This window comes from Oryctolagus cuniculus, chromosome 5, assembly GCF_964237555.1.
Source record: "Oryctolagus cuniculus chromosome 5, mOryCun1.1, whole genome shotgun sequence".
In the NCBI taxonomy this organism is placed as follows: Eukaryota; Metazoa; Chordata; class Mammalia; order Lagomorpha; family Leporidae; genus Oryctolagus; species Oryctolagus cuniculus.
Genome location: NC_091436.1, coordinates 39,457,317 through 39,474,134, shown reverse-complemented (window position 1 = coordinate 39,474,134; position 16,818 = coordinate 39,457,317). Strand labels below are relative to the sequence as shown.

General features: G+C 37.3%; 1 long non-coding RNA gene and 1 pseudogene across 2 annotated transcripts in view; both read left to right on the top strand.

The window, feature by feature from the left end:
- LOC103349885 (uncharacterized) overlaps positions 1-16,818 on the top strand; it is a 150,337-nt gene that overhangs the window by 74,425 nt on the left and 59,094 nt on the right. The window lies entirely within an intron of this gene.
- LOC138849731 (small ubiquitin-related modifier 1-like) lies at positions 13,525-13,928 on the top strand (annotated as a pseudogene).

Here is a 16,818-nt window from a genome sequence, read left to right as displayed (position 1 = left end):
AGAGAAAGGAATAAAGGACATTCAAATAGGAAAGGGAGTCAGCTTATCCCTGGATACAGATGACATGATTTTGAAAACGGAAAAACAGACCCCACCAAAAAATTATTAGAACTGATACATGAATTCACTAAGGAAGCAGGATATGAAGGCAACGAAGATCAGTAACTTCTTTAAAATGCTTTTTAAATTTTTAATTAGTTTTTAATGGATTGAATATAGTTCATAGATAGAATTCTAAGATATAATGATATTCTTTTCTTCTGTCCCTCCTCCTATCTCCCTCCAACCCTTTCTTCATTTTTTGAGAAAACATATTTTACATTTAAGTTATAGTAAAAAGTCTCAATTCTTCACCAGATAAGAAGTTTAACAAGTAAAAAGCAAAAATACCCTAATTTAGTGGGGATATGGGCAACAGACAATGGCTATAAAGAATAATTGAATGGAAAAATGACCATTTCACCCACATACAGTAAATTTTAAAGCAATCACAGATCATTAAAATTATGGTAATGTAATATTCTTAACCATCACTTTGGCAAAGGTATAAAACATTTACAAAACTGTATTTGCAGCAATACTGATACAAGTATTTCTTTTTCCTGTTTTGATTTTAGCTCCTACATTTAAAGGAGAACATGTGGTATTTGTCTTTCTGGCTCCAGCTTATTTCACTCAATATGATGTCCTCCAGTTGTGTTCAATTTTCTGCAAACAGTAGAATTTCATTATTTTTTATAGTTGAATAATCCACTGTGCATATACCACATTTTCTTTATCCATTCATTTGATGATAGACATCTTAGTCAATTCCAAATTTTGGCTATTGTGAACAGTGTTGCTATAAATATGGTGGTGCCTGTATTTCTTTGACACATTGTGTGCAAAACTTTTGGGTACATACCCAGTAGTGGGATTGTTGGAACATATGACAAGTCTATTTCTAGTGTTTAAAGAAATCTCCATACTGTTTTCCACAATGGATGCACTAACTTACATTCCCAGCAACAGTGTGTAAGTTTCCCCTTTCTCCACATCCTCTCCAGCAATAGTTATTCTTTGTGTTTGTTTTTTAAACATTCTGACAGAGGTGAGGTGATATCTCATTATGGTTTTGATTTTCACTTCCCTGATAGCTAATGAAGTTAAGCACTTTTTTTCTTTTTTTTTTTTTTTAAAGATTTATTTATTTATTTGAAAGTCAGAGTTACACAGAGAGAGAAGGAGAGGCAGAGAGAGAGAGGTCTTCCATCCGCTGGTTCACTACCAAAATGACTGTAACGGTTGGAGCTGCACTGATCTGAAGCTAGGATCCAGGAGCTTCTTCTGGGTCTCCCAAATGGATGTAGGGGCCCAAGGACTTGAACCATCTTGTACTGCTTTCCCAGGCCATAGCAGAGAGCTGGATCAGAAGTAGAGCAGCCGGGACTCAAACCGGCACTCATATGGGATGCCGGCACTGCAGGCAGTGGCTGTACCAGCTAAGCCACAGCACCGGGCCCCAGGCAATTTTTCAGATATTTATTGGCCATCTGTATTTCTTCTTTTGAGAACTCTATATTGAGGTCCTTTCCCATTTCTTAACTGGATTGGTTGTTTTTAGTTGTTGAATTTTTAAGTTGCTGATATATTCAGAATATTAATCCTTTGTTGGATAGGTAGCTTGCAAATATTTTTCCCAGTCTGTTGGATGTCTCTTCCCTCTATTGATCATTTCCTTGGCTGTGCAGAAGCCTCTGAGATTGATATAGTCCCATTTATTTAGTTTTATTTTTGTTGCCTGTATTCTGGGGGTCTTGTCCAAGAAGTAGTTCACTACACCAATGTCTTGGAGTGTTTCCCCCATGTTTTCTTTCTGCAATTTTATAGTGTCAGGCCTTTAATTCAGGCCTTTGATCCTTCTTAAGTTGACTGTTGTATACAGTGAGAAATATAGATCTAATTTCACTCATATATATCTGTCTATATATCTGTATCTATTCAGTTTTACCAGCACCATTTCTTGAAGAGATTATCCTTATTCCACTGTATGGTCCAGGTATTTTTGTCAAAAATCCATTGGCTATATGTACATGGATTAATTTCTGGGCTGTCTGCTCTCTTCCACTAATCAATGTGTCTTTTTTTATGCTAGCAACATGCTGTTTCCATTAGTATAGGTCTGTACTATGCTTTGAAGTCTGGTATTGTGATGCCTCCAGCTTGATTTTTCTTGCTCAGGGATTGATTTGGTTATTCTGAGTCTGTTTGATTCCATACGAATTTCAGGATGGTTCTCTCAAATTTTGTAAAGAAGGTTGTTGGTATTTTGATAGAAATTGCATTGAATCTGTTTGTTACTTTAGGTAGAACAGGCATTATAATGATATTTGTTCTTCCAATCCATGAGCAGGGATATCTTTCCATTTTTTTGTGTCCTTGACAATTTCTTTCACCAATGTTTGATAATTTTCATTGTAGAGATCTCCCACTTCTTTGTTTAAATTTATTTCTAAATATTTGATTTTGGGGGGGCTGTTGTGAATGGGATTTATTTCTTGATCTCTCTTTCTAGAAGTTCATCATTAGCATACAAAAATCTACTTTTTCTGTGTTTATTTTGCAACCTACAACTTTACTGAATTGATTTTCTCAATTCTAAGAGCTTTTTGATGGAGTGCTTACGGTTTTCCACGTCATAACAAAATCATGTCATCTGCAAACACGGATAATTTGACTTCTTTTTGAATTCTGATGCCCTTTCTTTCTTTCTCCTCCCTAATTGCTCTCACAAAAACTTTCAGTACAATATTGAATAAGAGTAGAGAGAATAGATATCCTTGTCTTGTTCCTGTCTGAGGGAAAATGCTTTCAGGTTTTCCCCATTTAGTATGATATTAGCTGTTGGCTTGTCATATATAGCCTTTTAATTTTGAGGAATGCTCCCTCTATGCCTAACTTGTGAAGGGTTTTTATCATGAAGACGTGTTGAATCTTATCCAATTCTTTCTCTGCATCTATTGAGATAACCATATGGTTTTGGTCTTCATTCTATTGATGTGATTTATGACATGTATTGATTTGTGAATGTTGAACCTCCCTTGCATTTCTGGGATAAATCCCACTTGATTGTGATGTATGATCTTTTTGATGTGGTTTTGGATTTGGCTTGCTAGCATTTTGTTGAGAGTCTTTGCATCTAGGTTCATTACAGATATAGATCTGTCGTTTTATTTTTGTGTCATGGCTTTTTTCGGTTTTGGTATCAAGTGTTGATGGCCTCATAAAAAGAGCTTGGCAGAGTTCCATCCTGTTCAATATTGTGGAGTAGTTTGAAAAGTATTAGAATTACTTCTTCTTTGAATGTTTTGTAGAATTCATGAGTAAAGCCATGAGATCTAGGACTTTTCCTTGATGGAAGACATTACAATAAAAGGCTTAATACTTCACAGAATAAGAAGTTCAACAAGAAAATAGTATAAAAACCCTAGTTTAGTGGGAATATAGACAACAGCTATAAACAATAATTGAGAGGGCTGGCACTGTAGCACTGCAGGTAAAGCCATTGTCTGCAGCACCGTTATTTTATATGGGCACTGGTTCCAGTCCAAGCTGCTCCACTTCCAATCCAGCTTCCTACTAATGTGCCTGGGGAAGCAGCAAAAGATGGCTCAAGTGCTTGCATTCCTGCACTCATGTGGGTGCCATGGATGAAGCTCCTGGCTCCTGGCTTCTTCCTGGTCCAGCCTTGGCCTTATGGCCATCTGGGAAGTGAACCAGAAGATGTAAGATCTCTCTTTTCTCTGTCTCTCCCTCTTTTGCTGTAACTCTGATTTTCAAATAAATAAAATAAAACTTAAAAATGTTTTTTGATTTCCTTTTTAATTTCTTCAGTGAGCCATTGATCATTCAGTAACATGTTGTTTGATTTCCAAGTATTGATGAGTGTTCCATTGTTCTTGTTGACTTCTAGTTTTATTCTTTCATGATCTGAGAAGATACATGGAAGGATATCAATGTCTGAAAATTTACTGAGGTTTGATTTGTGGACTAATATGTGATCTATCCTAGGAAATGTTCCACATGCTAAGGAGAAGAATGTGTATTCTGTAGCTATTGTGTGAAATGTCCTGTGAATGTCTGTTAGGCTCATTTGCTCAATAGCATCTTTCAACTTTGATATATTTTTATTGATTTTCTGTCTAGATGATCTGTCCTTTGATGAGAGTGGAGTATTGAAGTCATCCACTTATTATCGTATTGGAGTCTTTAAGGTCTAATAGTATTTGATGTATATATCTGGGTGGTCTAGTGTTAGATACATATATATTTATGATTGTTATGTCTTCTTGCTGAATTGAAATGTTTATCAAAATACAATGTCCTTTATCTTTTTAGTTTTTGATTTAAACTGTTTTATCTGATATCAGATAGCTATTTCCATTTGCCTTGTATATCCTTTTCCAACCCTTCACTTTCAGTCTGTTTAACTTTGTAAGGTGAGTTTCTTTTTGCCAGCATGTAGTGAGATCTTGTTTTTTTTTTTTTTTTTTTTTTAATCCATTCGGCCAACCTAAATCTTTTGGCTGTAGAATTTAATCCATTTACATTCAAGGTTAATATTGCTAGATAAGAACTAACACCTGTCATTTTGTTGATTGGATAATGATTCTGTTAGTAAATTTGATGGTGTCATGTGATTTCATGATGTTTAATTCTAATGCCAGATATCCTTCAGAAATTCTTGCAAGGTTATCTGGTAGTAGTGGGTAGTGAATTCTCTGTTTTTCCTTATAAGGAAAATAACATTTCTCCTTCTCTTTTAAAGTATAGTTTCACTTGATATAGTATTCTTGGTTTGAAAAATTTTTTTTCTTTTAAGACTTTAAATATATCACCCCACTCTTTTCTAGCCTGTAGGGTTTCTAGTAGTTTTTTTTTAATACACAAATAACAAACTTACTGCAAAAAATAAAAAATGAACGCAATCTCATTAATAGCCAAAAAGTGCTTAGGGGTTAATTTAATCAAGAGAATGAAGAGACTTTTGCAATGAAAATTACAAAATGTTCTTGAAAGAAACTGGAGAGGTCACACACACACAAAGGTGGAACAATAGCCCTTGCTTGTGGATTAGAAGAACTGGTATTGGTAAAGCATCTGTGCTAACCTAAGAGACCTACAGGTTCAGTATAATTCCTATCTAAATACCAATGATATGCTTCATAGAAATAGAAATATATCTAAAATTTGTGTGGAACTATAAAAGACCCTGAATAGACAAAACAATTCTGAACAGAAGAACAAAGGTGGGGCATTACAATACCTGACTTCAAAACATACCCTAAATTGTAATAATCAAAACAACATGGTACTGTCACCAAAAACACATGGAACAATGGGACAGAATCAGAACTTAGAAATAAATTCATGAATTTACAATCAAGTGATTTTTGACAAAGGGCTCAAATCTATGGAGTGAGGAAAGGAGAGTCTCTTCCATAAATTGTGTTTGGAAAATTGAACATCCTCCTGCTGAAGAAAGAAAATAGGTTCCTGTCTCTCACCCTATACAAAATTCAACTCAAAATATATCAAAGACTTAATTGTAAGACCCTAAACCATGAAACTATTAGAAGAAAAATATGACAAATGCTTCAGGACATTGGTTTGGGCAAAGATTTTCTCAATGCCTCCCCCCCAAAAATAGACAACAAAAGCAAAAATTGACAAATGGGATCACAGCAAATGAAAAAACTATGTCTAGCAAAAGAAACAATCAAGTAAAGCCACAACTCTCAGAGTGGGAGAAAATATTTGCAAACTATTCATCTGACGTAAGATTTTTAATTTCCAAAACATAAGGAGCTCAAAAATTCAACAGAAAAAAATCTCAAATAACCACATTTTAAAATGGACAAATGACTTGAATAGAAATATCTCTAAAGAGAATATACAAATGGTCAACAAGCACATGAAAAATAATTCAACATCACTAATTCACAGGAAATGCAAATCAAAACCACGATATGATTTCATCTCATTGTTGTAAAGGCTGTTATCAAATAGATAAAAAATAAAAAATGCTCAAGGGGATACAGAGAAAGTGGAACTCTCATAATGTCTTGATGGGAATGTAATTAGTACAACCATCATGGGAACCAGTGTGGAATTCCTTTAAAAATGCTCAAAATAGAGCAGCCATATAACCCAGCAATCCCAGTGTCCAAAAAGAAATAGAAAACTGCTATCTCAGAGGAGAAGCCAAGATGGTGGAATAGAGAGGAAGCTTATTACTCTAGTCTAGGAGAAGATAGTTTTAAAAAAACTGGAGACAATGCAATCTCAGGGAACAGCTAGGGAGAAAACTGTAGTGGAAACTCCACACAACTTAGAGGGATACTGTGGATCTACATGGAAGGTGTGGACACACAGCATGAGCTGTAAAGATGTGAGAAGAGCCTGATGTGAGTCAGCTTGGAGACCTGTGGGGGACAACACACCTGCCAACCTGGAGGGAAAAAAGGGGCACGTTCCTCTCTCCCTGATCACCCAAAAGTGGCATCCAGCTGAGAGAGGGTAGGGGCCATTTTGGACATATGTACCAGCTGTACCAGTTTGTGTCCATATACCCAGCAACTAGCCAAGAGGAGACCCCTGAATCTGGCTAGGAGAATTGACAGGAGATTCAGCACCCATGACTGTGGGAGCCTTGTGTGCTGGGACTATGAAAACACTGTTGCTGTGTAGGAGAGCACAGGATGTGGCTGGGTCTCTGGGCAGTCACTGTAGGTACATCCACACACTCAGGGCTTAGAAAACCTGGGTAGGGTCACTGCTGTGGGATCCATGCTCACCATGAGGAGTGCACAGATCCTTTGTGTGGTTGTGGCTGAATATTGCACCCACTGAGGCTAGGGCCCAGGCATTGGTCAGCTTGGAGGAGAGGAAGTGATTGTCAGACTATGCCAACAGAGCTGATCAAACCCTCCCTCTGATAAAATAAAATAAAAAAAAAGATTTACCATGCCCAACTTGGGTGTCACCGTGGACACTCCCATCACTCTGGAGCACTGAACAGAGCTCCTTGACCACACAGAGCACACACCTCTGGGTATTTATTGAAAGAGCAGACACTACATTAAACCACAAAGGCACAAGTCAAAGATAAAAGGTAACAGAGAAAACAAACAAACCAACAAGAATCTCTGAAAATGTCTAAAAATGAATGCAGAAATTCAAAAAAGAAAAATAAGGAAGAAAACATGACACCACCAAAGGAACACTTCAATGCTAGAATGTGAAGATCAAGAGATTGAAGAAATGCTGGAAACAGAATTCAAAAAATTGGTCATAGGATTACTTGGAAACAAATCTAAAAATTAAAGAAATCCATGCATGACATGATGAAAATTTTTCCCATGAAATTGAGGTTTTAAAATAAATCAAAATGAAGAATTCAATAAATCAAATTTAAAAAGTGGTGGAAATCTTTAACAATAGACTTAGTGAGGCAGAGGAAAGAATATGTGAGTTAGAAGACAAATCCCTGGAAATTATACAGTCAGACCAAAAAAGAAAAAAAAAGAGAAGAAATTAGAAAAATTAAAAACAGTGTTGGAGATCTATGGAATACTATTGGGAATGACACAATGTACAGGTCTTAGGAGTTCCTGAAGGTATGCAAAGAGAAAATGGATTAGAAGGCTTTTGTAGTGAAATAATTACAGAAAACTTCCCCAATTTGGAGAAAGGGATGTCCAAGTACAGAAAGCACATAGAACTCCTAATAAACATAACCTGAAAAGATCTTCACAATGACACATTTTAGTCAAACTCTCCATAGTAAAACATAAAGAAAAGATTCTAAAATGTCTATGAGAGAAATGCCAGATTATTTTCAAAGGATCTCTAAATAGGCTAACAATTGACTTCCCATCAGAAATCCTACAGGCTAGAAGAGAATGGTAATATACATTCCAAATCATAAGAGGAAAAAAACTGTCAGCCCAGAATACTATACCCTGCAAAGCTTTCATTTATGAATGAAGGTGAAATAAAGACCATCCATAACAAAGAGAAATTGAAGGAATTTCTCACTACCCGCCCAACCTTACAAAAGATGCTCAAGGACGTGCTACACACAGAAACACAGAGACATGGTCATTACTATGAAAGAAGGCAAAGGCAGAAAATCTCTCAGTAAAAGTACAAAAGAAATCCAGAGAAAACAATGGGAATATTTATGGGAAAATGACAGGGACACGTCGTTACTTATCAATAGTAATCTTGAATATAAATGGTGTCAACTCTCCAGTTAAAAGATACAGACTGGCAGCATGGATTAAAAAACAAGACCCATCTAATTTCTGTCTACAAGAAACACATCTCACCAACAAAAATATACTCAGAATGAAAGTCAAAGGATGGAAAAAGATATTCCAAGCAAACAGAAACTGAAAAATAGCTGGTTTAGCCATATAATATTAGAAAAAAAATGGACTTTAATACAAAAACTGGTAAACAAGAGGAAGAAGGGCACTATGTAATGATTAAGGGATCAATTCAACAGGAGCATGTGACTATAATTAATGTATACGCACAAAATTACAGGCACCTGGCTATTTCAAAGAAATGTTAATGGATCTAAAGGGAGACATAGACTCCAATACAACACAATTAGGGGACTTCAATACCCAACTTTCAGCAATTGACAGGCCAAAGAGACAAAAAAATTAGCAAGGAGACAACAGAGTTAATCGACATATAGACCTAATGGACCTATTAGATATCTACAAAACTTTTCATCACACAGTTGCTAAATACACATTCTTATCCCCAGTTCATGGAATTTTCTTGAGAATAGACCATATGCTAGGCCATAAAGCAAGTCTCAGCAAATAAAAAAAAAAAAACAAAACAAATGAAATCATACCATGCATCTTCTCTGATCACAATGGAATGGAGCTGGAAATCAACATTACTCAAGAATCTTTAGAACATATGCAAACACATAGAGACTGAACAACATGCTCCTAAATGAACAGTGGGTCAGAGAAGAAAAAAAAAGAGAAATAAAAAAATTTTCTAGAAACAAATTAAGATGACAATACAATATATGAAAACTTATGGGATACAGCAAAAGCAGTGTTAAGAGCAATTGGTACCTACATCATGAAATTGGAAAGACACCAAATAAATGAGCTTTCAATACATCTCAAGGAATTAGAAAAACAAAAGCAACCAAAATACAAAATTAGTAGGAGAAAAGAAATAATTAATATTAGAGAAGAAATGAAATTGAAACAAAAAGTCCATTCAAAATATCAGGGAAACAAAGAGCTATTTTTTTTTTTTTGAAAAAATAAATCAAATTGACACACTGTTGGTCTCACTAACCAAAAAAAAAAAAAAAAAAAAAAAAAAAAAGAGAGAGAGAGAGAGAGTGGGAGAAGACCCAAATAAATAAAATTAGAGATGAAAAAGAAAATATAATGACAGATACCACAAAAATAAGAATAATTATCACTAATTACTACAAAGGGCTGTATGCCAACTAATAGTGAAATCTAGAAGAAATTGATAGATTCTTTGACACACACAATCTACAAAAATTGACCCATGAAGACACAGAAAACCTAAACAGACCAATAACCAAGACAGAAATTGAATAACTAATAAAGACTATCCCAACAAAGAAAAGGCAAGGAACAGATGGCTTCACTGCTGAATTCTTTTTTTTTAATTTTTTAAAAATTTATTTGACAGATAGAGTTAGACAGTGAAAGAGAAAGACAGAGAGAAAGGTCTTCCTTCCGCTGGTTCACTCCCCAGATGGCTGCAACGGCCAGCGCTACGCTGATCTGAAGCCAGAAGCCAGGTACTTCTTCTGGTCTTCAATGTGGGTGCAGGCACCCAAGCACTTGGGTCATCCTCCACTGCCTTCCCGGGCCACAGCAGAGAGCTGGACTGGAAGAGGAGCCACCGGGACTAGAACCCGGTGCCCATATGGGATGCCAGTGCCGCAGGCAGAGGATTAACCAAGTGAGCCATGGCGCCAGCCCCTCACTGCTGAATTCTACCAGACATTTAAAGAGTTACTAATTTCAGTTTTTCTCAAGCTACTCAAAACAATTGAAAGGAACAGAATTCTCACAAAATCCTTCTATGAAGCCAGCATCACCTTAATTCCTAAACCTGAAAAAGATACAATAGAGAAAGAGAACTATAGAGCAAATTCCCTGATGAACACAGATGCAAAAATTGTCAACAAAATACTAGCCAATCGAATTCAACAACACATTAGACAGATGATTCACACAGACCAAGTGGGATTTATCCCTGGTATGTAGGGATGGTTCAACATTTGCAAATTAATCAGTGTGATATATCACATTAACAAACTGAAGAACAAAAATCATACAATTACCTCAACAGATGCAGAGAAAACATTTAATAAAATACAACATCCTTTCATGATGTTCAAATTGAGTATAAAAGAAACATTCCTCAACACAATCAAAGCAATTTGTGACAAACCCATGGCTAACATCCTATTGAGTGGGGAAAGGTGGAAGCATTCCCACTAAGATCTGGAACCAGACAAGAGTGCCCACTCTTACCATTGCTATTCAATATAGTCCTAGAAGTTTTATCCAGAGCCATCAGACAAGAAAAATAAGTCAAAGGGATACAAATTGGGAAGGAAGAAGTAAAACTATCCCTATTTGCAGAAGTTATGATTCTGTCTCTATATATAAGATATCCAAAAGGTTCCATTAAGAAACTGTTAGAACTCATAAAAGAGTTTGGTAAAGTGGCAGGATATAAAATTAACATACAAAAACCAACAGCCTTTGTATATACAGACAATGCCACTGCTGAAAAAGAACTTCTAGATCAATCCCAGTCATGATAGCTACATAATATTAAATACCTTATAATAAATTTAACAAAGGATGTCAAAGATCTGTACAATCAGAATTATAATACATTAAAGGAAGAAATAGAAGAAGACACACAAAATGGAAAAATCTTCCACTTTCATGGCTTGGAAGAATCAATATAATCAAAATGTCCAGACTACCAAAAGCAATTTGCAGATTCAATGCAATATCAATCACATACCAAGGACATTCTTATCAGATATAGAAAAAAAACAATGTAGAAATTCACATGGAAACAAAGGCTATCCTGAATAGGCAAAGAAATCTTAAATAACAAAAACAAAGCCAGAGGCATCACAACACCACATTTCCAGACATACTACAGGGCAGTTATAATCAAAACTGCCTGATACTGGCACAAAAACAGACTTGTAGATCAATGGAACAGAATAGAAACTCCAGAGATCAATCCACACATATACAGCCAACTTATCTTTGTCAAAGGAGCTAAAATCAATCCCCAGAGCACGGACAACAAATGTTGTGGGGGATCCTGGATCTCTGCATGAAGATGTATGTAGCAAACCCCTATCTTACAACTTACATAAAAACCCATTCAAAATGGTTCAGAGACCTAAATCTACTACCTGATACTATCAAATTATTAGAAAACATTGGAAAAATGCTGCAAGACTCTGGTATAGGTAAAGAGTTCTGGACTAAGACCCCAGAAACACAGGCAATAAAAACCAAAATTGAAAAACCAGATTGAGAGGTTTCTGTACTGCAAAAGAAACTCAACAAGGTGAAGAGTCCACTGACAGAATGGAAGAAATTATTTGTAAACCATGCAACTGATAAAAGATTAATATCCAGAATATATAAAGAACTCAAGAAAAGCTACAACAACCAAACAAAGACTCCAGTTAAGAAATGGGCAAAGGACTTGATCAGGCATTTTTCAAAAGAGGAAATCCAATGGCCAACAGACACATGAAAAAATGCTCAGGATCACTAGCTGTCAGGGAAATCCAAGTCCAAACCACAATGAGGTTTCACCTCATCCCAGTTAGAATGGCTCTGATACAGAAATCAACAAACAACAAATGCTATTGAGGATGTGGGGTAGAAGGTACGCTTATCTGCTGTTAGTGGGAATGTAAACCGGCACAGCCACTGTGGAAGACAGTATGGAGAAACCTCAGAAATCTGAATATGGACCTACCATATGACCCAGCCATCCCACTCCTGGGAATTTACCCAAAGGAAATAAAATCAGCTTATGAAAAAGTCATCTGTACTCCCATGTTTATTGCAACTCAATTCACAATAGCTGAGATATGGAGTCAATCTAGATGCCCATCAACTGAAGACTGGATAAAGAAATTACGGGCTATATATACCAAGGAATACTATAAAGCAGTAAAAAAATGAAATTCCATAGTTTGCAACAAAATGGATGCAATTGGAAACCATTATACCTGCTGAAATAAGCGAGTCCCAAAAAGACAAATACTATATGCTCTTCATGATCTGTGGTAACTAATAGAGTACCTAAAAGGTAATCTATAGGAGTGAAATTGACACTTTTAGATGTGATGATTTTTAACAGCCCATGTCTTGACTGTTGAGGAACAGGTTTTTTTTTTCATAATATTTGTTGAACTCTGTATTTAATATAGGGTTAATCTTACATGTAAAAGTTAATTGAAAATAGATCTTAGTAAAAAATAAGAATGGGAATAGGAGGTGGAGGATGAAGAAGGGTGGGAGGGAATGTAGGGTACAAAGAATCACTATATTCCCAAGTTTGTATTTATGAAATACATGAAGTTTATATACCTTAAATAAAAGGTTTCTGGGGAAATAAAGAAAGGTGGGCTCATCTGTTTAAAACATCTGGTAATTTGAGTTCTAATGCTCATTATTCATTTTATACATACATACATATATATATATATAAATCCAAAGGAATTTAAAACAATATGTCAAAGAGTCATCTGTACTTGCATATTTATTGCAGCACTATTCACAATATCCAAGAAATGACGTCAACCAAGATGTCCATTAACTGATGAATGGATAAAGAAAATATGGTATATTTAACAATGCAATATTATTCCATCACAAAAGAATAAAGTTTTGTCATCTGTAGCAACATGCATGAAACTTCAGGACATTATGTTAAATGAAATAAATGAAGTAGGGAATGACAAATACTGCATATTCTCATTTGTATCTGGAAGCTAACCTCACAGAAGCAGAGAACGTAATAGCAGTTATAAGAGACTGGGTTTGGTGAGGGGAGGCAGGTTAATGGGTACAACAGTGCAGCTGGATAGCAGGACTAACTTCTAATGTTTGTAGCACAGAATGATAATCATGATTGTGAACTACTTTTTAATATAGCTACTAGAAAGGCTTTTGAATGCTCCCAGCATAAAGAAATATATGTCTGAGGCAGTATAAGTATATACGAATACTGTTGGGAGTAGATATCAACAATATATTTTAGCAGGAATTCATGCACCTGTATGTGAAATGATTCACTCTACTTCCATTCCTACCTGTTATATCTGAAGATTGAAGCACACAACAGGAGACAGGAGGTGGCTTAGCTTTTTTTTTTTTTTTTTTTTTTTTTTGCTCACTTCAACAGGGTAGTTCCCAGTTGTGCCGTGGGGAGAGAGCTTGATATATAAACCCCAGAGCAAGCTTCTGCTGACCCCAGGCCTCTGCAGTGCAGAAATCCCTGGGTGCAAGCACCATCACCATGTCTGACCGGGATGCAAAACCTTTAACTGTGGTCTTCAGGGTAAGAAATAAGGAGAATACATTAAACTCAAATAGCAGTGAGGTTCACTTCAAAGTGAAAATGACATACACCTCAAAAAAAAAAAAAAAAGAAAGAAAAAAAACCTCAAAGAATCATACTATCAAAAACAGGGAGTTCCAATGAACTCAGGTTTCCCTTTGAAGGTCAGAGAGTTGCTAGTAATCATTTCCCAAAAGAACTGGGAATATCTGATCACAAAAGATGTGATTGAAGTCCATCAGGAATAATGGGATCTCAATCAATGGTTGGATATTCTTTTTTCCCCTTTTACTTCAATCCTTTTTCATTTTTGGTTTGGACATGAATTTATTATTTTTCTTGCTTTTGCAATCTTTTTTATTATAAAACTACTTCTTATGGAATGTAGCACTGAAAGTGAGGTTGAAGGCTGCCACCTTAACTCCTTCAACATCTGAGAGCTCATTATTCAGTATCATTTGTTTTCATTTTGCTGATTTTTGGTGATCAAGCCTTAGCTGCCTTCCGAGTGCCCTCTCCTTTAAAAGATTACATGTGTGCACAGAAGCCTCATCTTTCCAGAACTGTGCCTTTTGTTTATTTTTATTTTTAGTGGGCATGGTAATTGTACATATTTTGTGGGTACAGTGTGACATTTCAGTATGAGGGAATCTTCAAAGAGGTCATAGAAAATGTGCCTATCTTTTCATTTCATTTTCTAAGAACTTCTTGAAGCCCTCACTTGTACGTATGCAGCGTGAATGATCAGATGAGGGTAATTGGCATGATGCTTCAGAAAGAGTGCTTTTCCTTTGTCCAAAGACACAGCCTATAACTGAGCTCCACTAACTCCTTACACTTAGGTGAGTAAGCAAAGTTGCAGCAGTAGAGTATTAGGTCAAAGACAGGACTTCAATAACACAAGCTGGATGCTGAGCTGGGAGCCCTCCTGAGCTTTGTGGAGGAGTCTGACCTTGAACTGAGGAAAGAGGGATCCTCTAAAGAATTTTAGGCAGGTGAGTATCATGATCAGATTTACAATCTTGATCCAACATGGTGGATAAAATAAGCAGAACAGGGGATTCTTGTTAAAATATGGCAGACTGAATGTGTACAACATCTCTCCCTTAACTGTGTTTCCAACCCTTTCTAAATTGATAGAAGTATGAAGGCATAAACTCCAAATGACATGGTGAATGATTAAGGACATTCTATCAATGGAATTTTTTAAAGATTTACCTATTTATTTGAAAGTCAGAGTTACACAGAGAAAGGAGAGGCAGAGAGAGAGAGAGAGAGAGAGAGAGAGAGAGAGAGAGAGAGAGAGGTTTTCCATCTGCTGGTTCACTCCTCAATTGACCGCAATGGCCAAAGCTGCACTGATCCAAAGCCGGGAGACAGAAGCTTCTTCCAGATCTCCCATATGGGTGCAGGGGCCTAAGGACTTGGGCCATCTTGTATTGCTTTCCCAGGCCATAGCAGAGAGCCGGATCAGAAGTGGAGCAGTCGGGAGTCGAACCAGTGCCCATATGGGCAGATTAGGTAATGTCTACAGACTTGTACTGGGACCTGGCAACTGAATTCCCCACTTTTAGAGCGCTGAAAGTCACACTTTGGTCCACAAGGCAGCAAAGTGGTAACATTCCTGGCCTAGGGAAAGTCTCTAAAATCTTGACATATGAGATGGGGGCATGGGGAGATCTGTCAGTATTACAAACTTGCAGTGAGATAGGAATAGACTCTGGTGTGTTGCTCCCCCTCTTCGTGGAGGAGCGACACTAGACCCTGCCTAGGCTTCATATCCGAGTCACGGCACCATTATGTCGCTCCCCCTCTTCGTGGAGGAGTGACACTAGACCCTGCCTAGGCTTCCTATCCGAGTCACGGCACCATTATGTCGCTCCTCGTCTTCACGGAGGAACGACACTAAACCCTGCCTAGGTTTCCTATCCGAGTCACGGCACCATTATGTCGCTCCCCCTCTTCGTGGAGGAACGACACAGGACCCTGCACTGTTCTTTTGTCTGCTCGGCCCTCCCCGGGTTTGCTGCTGGTTCTTCCCGGGTTGGCTACCGACCCTTCCACCTCCGTGGAAGGGCGGTTCCCCCTGCCCTTTCCCCACTTCCGCAGGGGAGCGGCACACCGCCGACTGGCTCTCTCGGGGGCTGCTAAGGTGTTCCTTCAGATAGATGTTCCCCAGTGCATGTTGTCTCTCTCCTCCTTTATAGTCCTCTTCCACCAATCCCAACTCTGCTACCCACACGCCGAGTACACTGCTCTCCTCCAATCAGGAGCAGGTCCTGCTGTTTATTGGTTGAACTGGAGGCAGCTGTGTAGAAGCTGTCTCCTCCTCTCCCAGCGCCATATTGTGGGAGAGCAGATGCATAGAATAAGTCTTAATTCGAGTAACTTAGTCTAGTCCGAGTTGCTCCCCACATGGTGTTCTACTGCACAGTAGCAGTAGTTAATATTATGCTGGATATTTTAAAATTGTTCCAAGGAACGATTTTAAATGATCTCACTACAAAGAAGTCATGAATGTTTGAAAGGATGGATTTGCTCAATGTCCTGATTTGATCATTACACAATGATTTCACATATTAAAACATCATTCTGTATGACATAATTATGCATGATTATTATCTGTCAATTAAAAATAACATAAAACTATAAAAGCATACAGACATCAGAAGCTGCAGAATGAAATGGCCCAGATGCAGCACCTGAAGTGAGCTCTCACAGGTCCCTTCCCCAGTCACGGACTCAAAGCGTTGCATAGCTTCTCTTTTTAGTATTCATGGACACACGTGTACTAGCAGGCACCTGAGCAGTGCTTCTAGTGTGGACAACAGAGACCAAAGGAAGAGAGTGGAAGAGAGAGTGAGTGAGAGAGCACCTAAAGGAAAAATAAGTTGAAAAGCAAGAAGAAAACTGAACAAAAATCATTAACATCATTCGTTGTGAATAGTTTTTATGTATTTTTCATACTAAAAAATGTGAATAAGAAGTCAAAATTATAATGCAAATCTAGTGGAAAAAAGGGGACTGGCATAGGTCAACATATAAAGGATCCTTGGGGCCAGCACTGTGGCATAGTGGGTAAAGCCACCGCCTGCAGTGCCAGCAACAAATATGGGCAAATATGAGACCCGGCTGCAC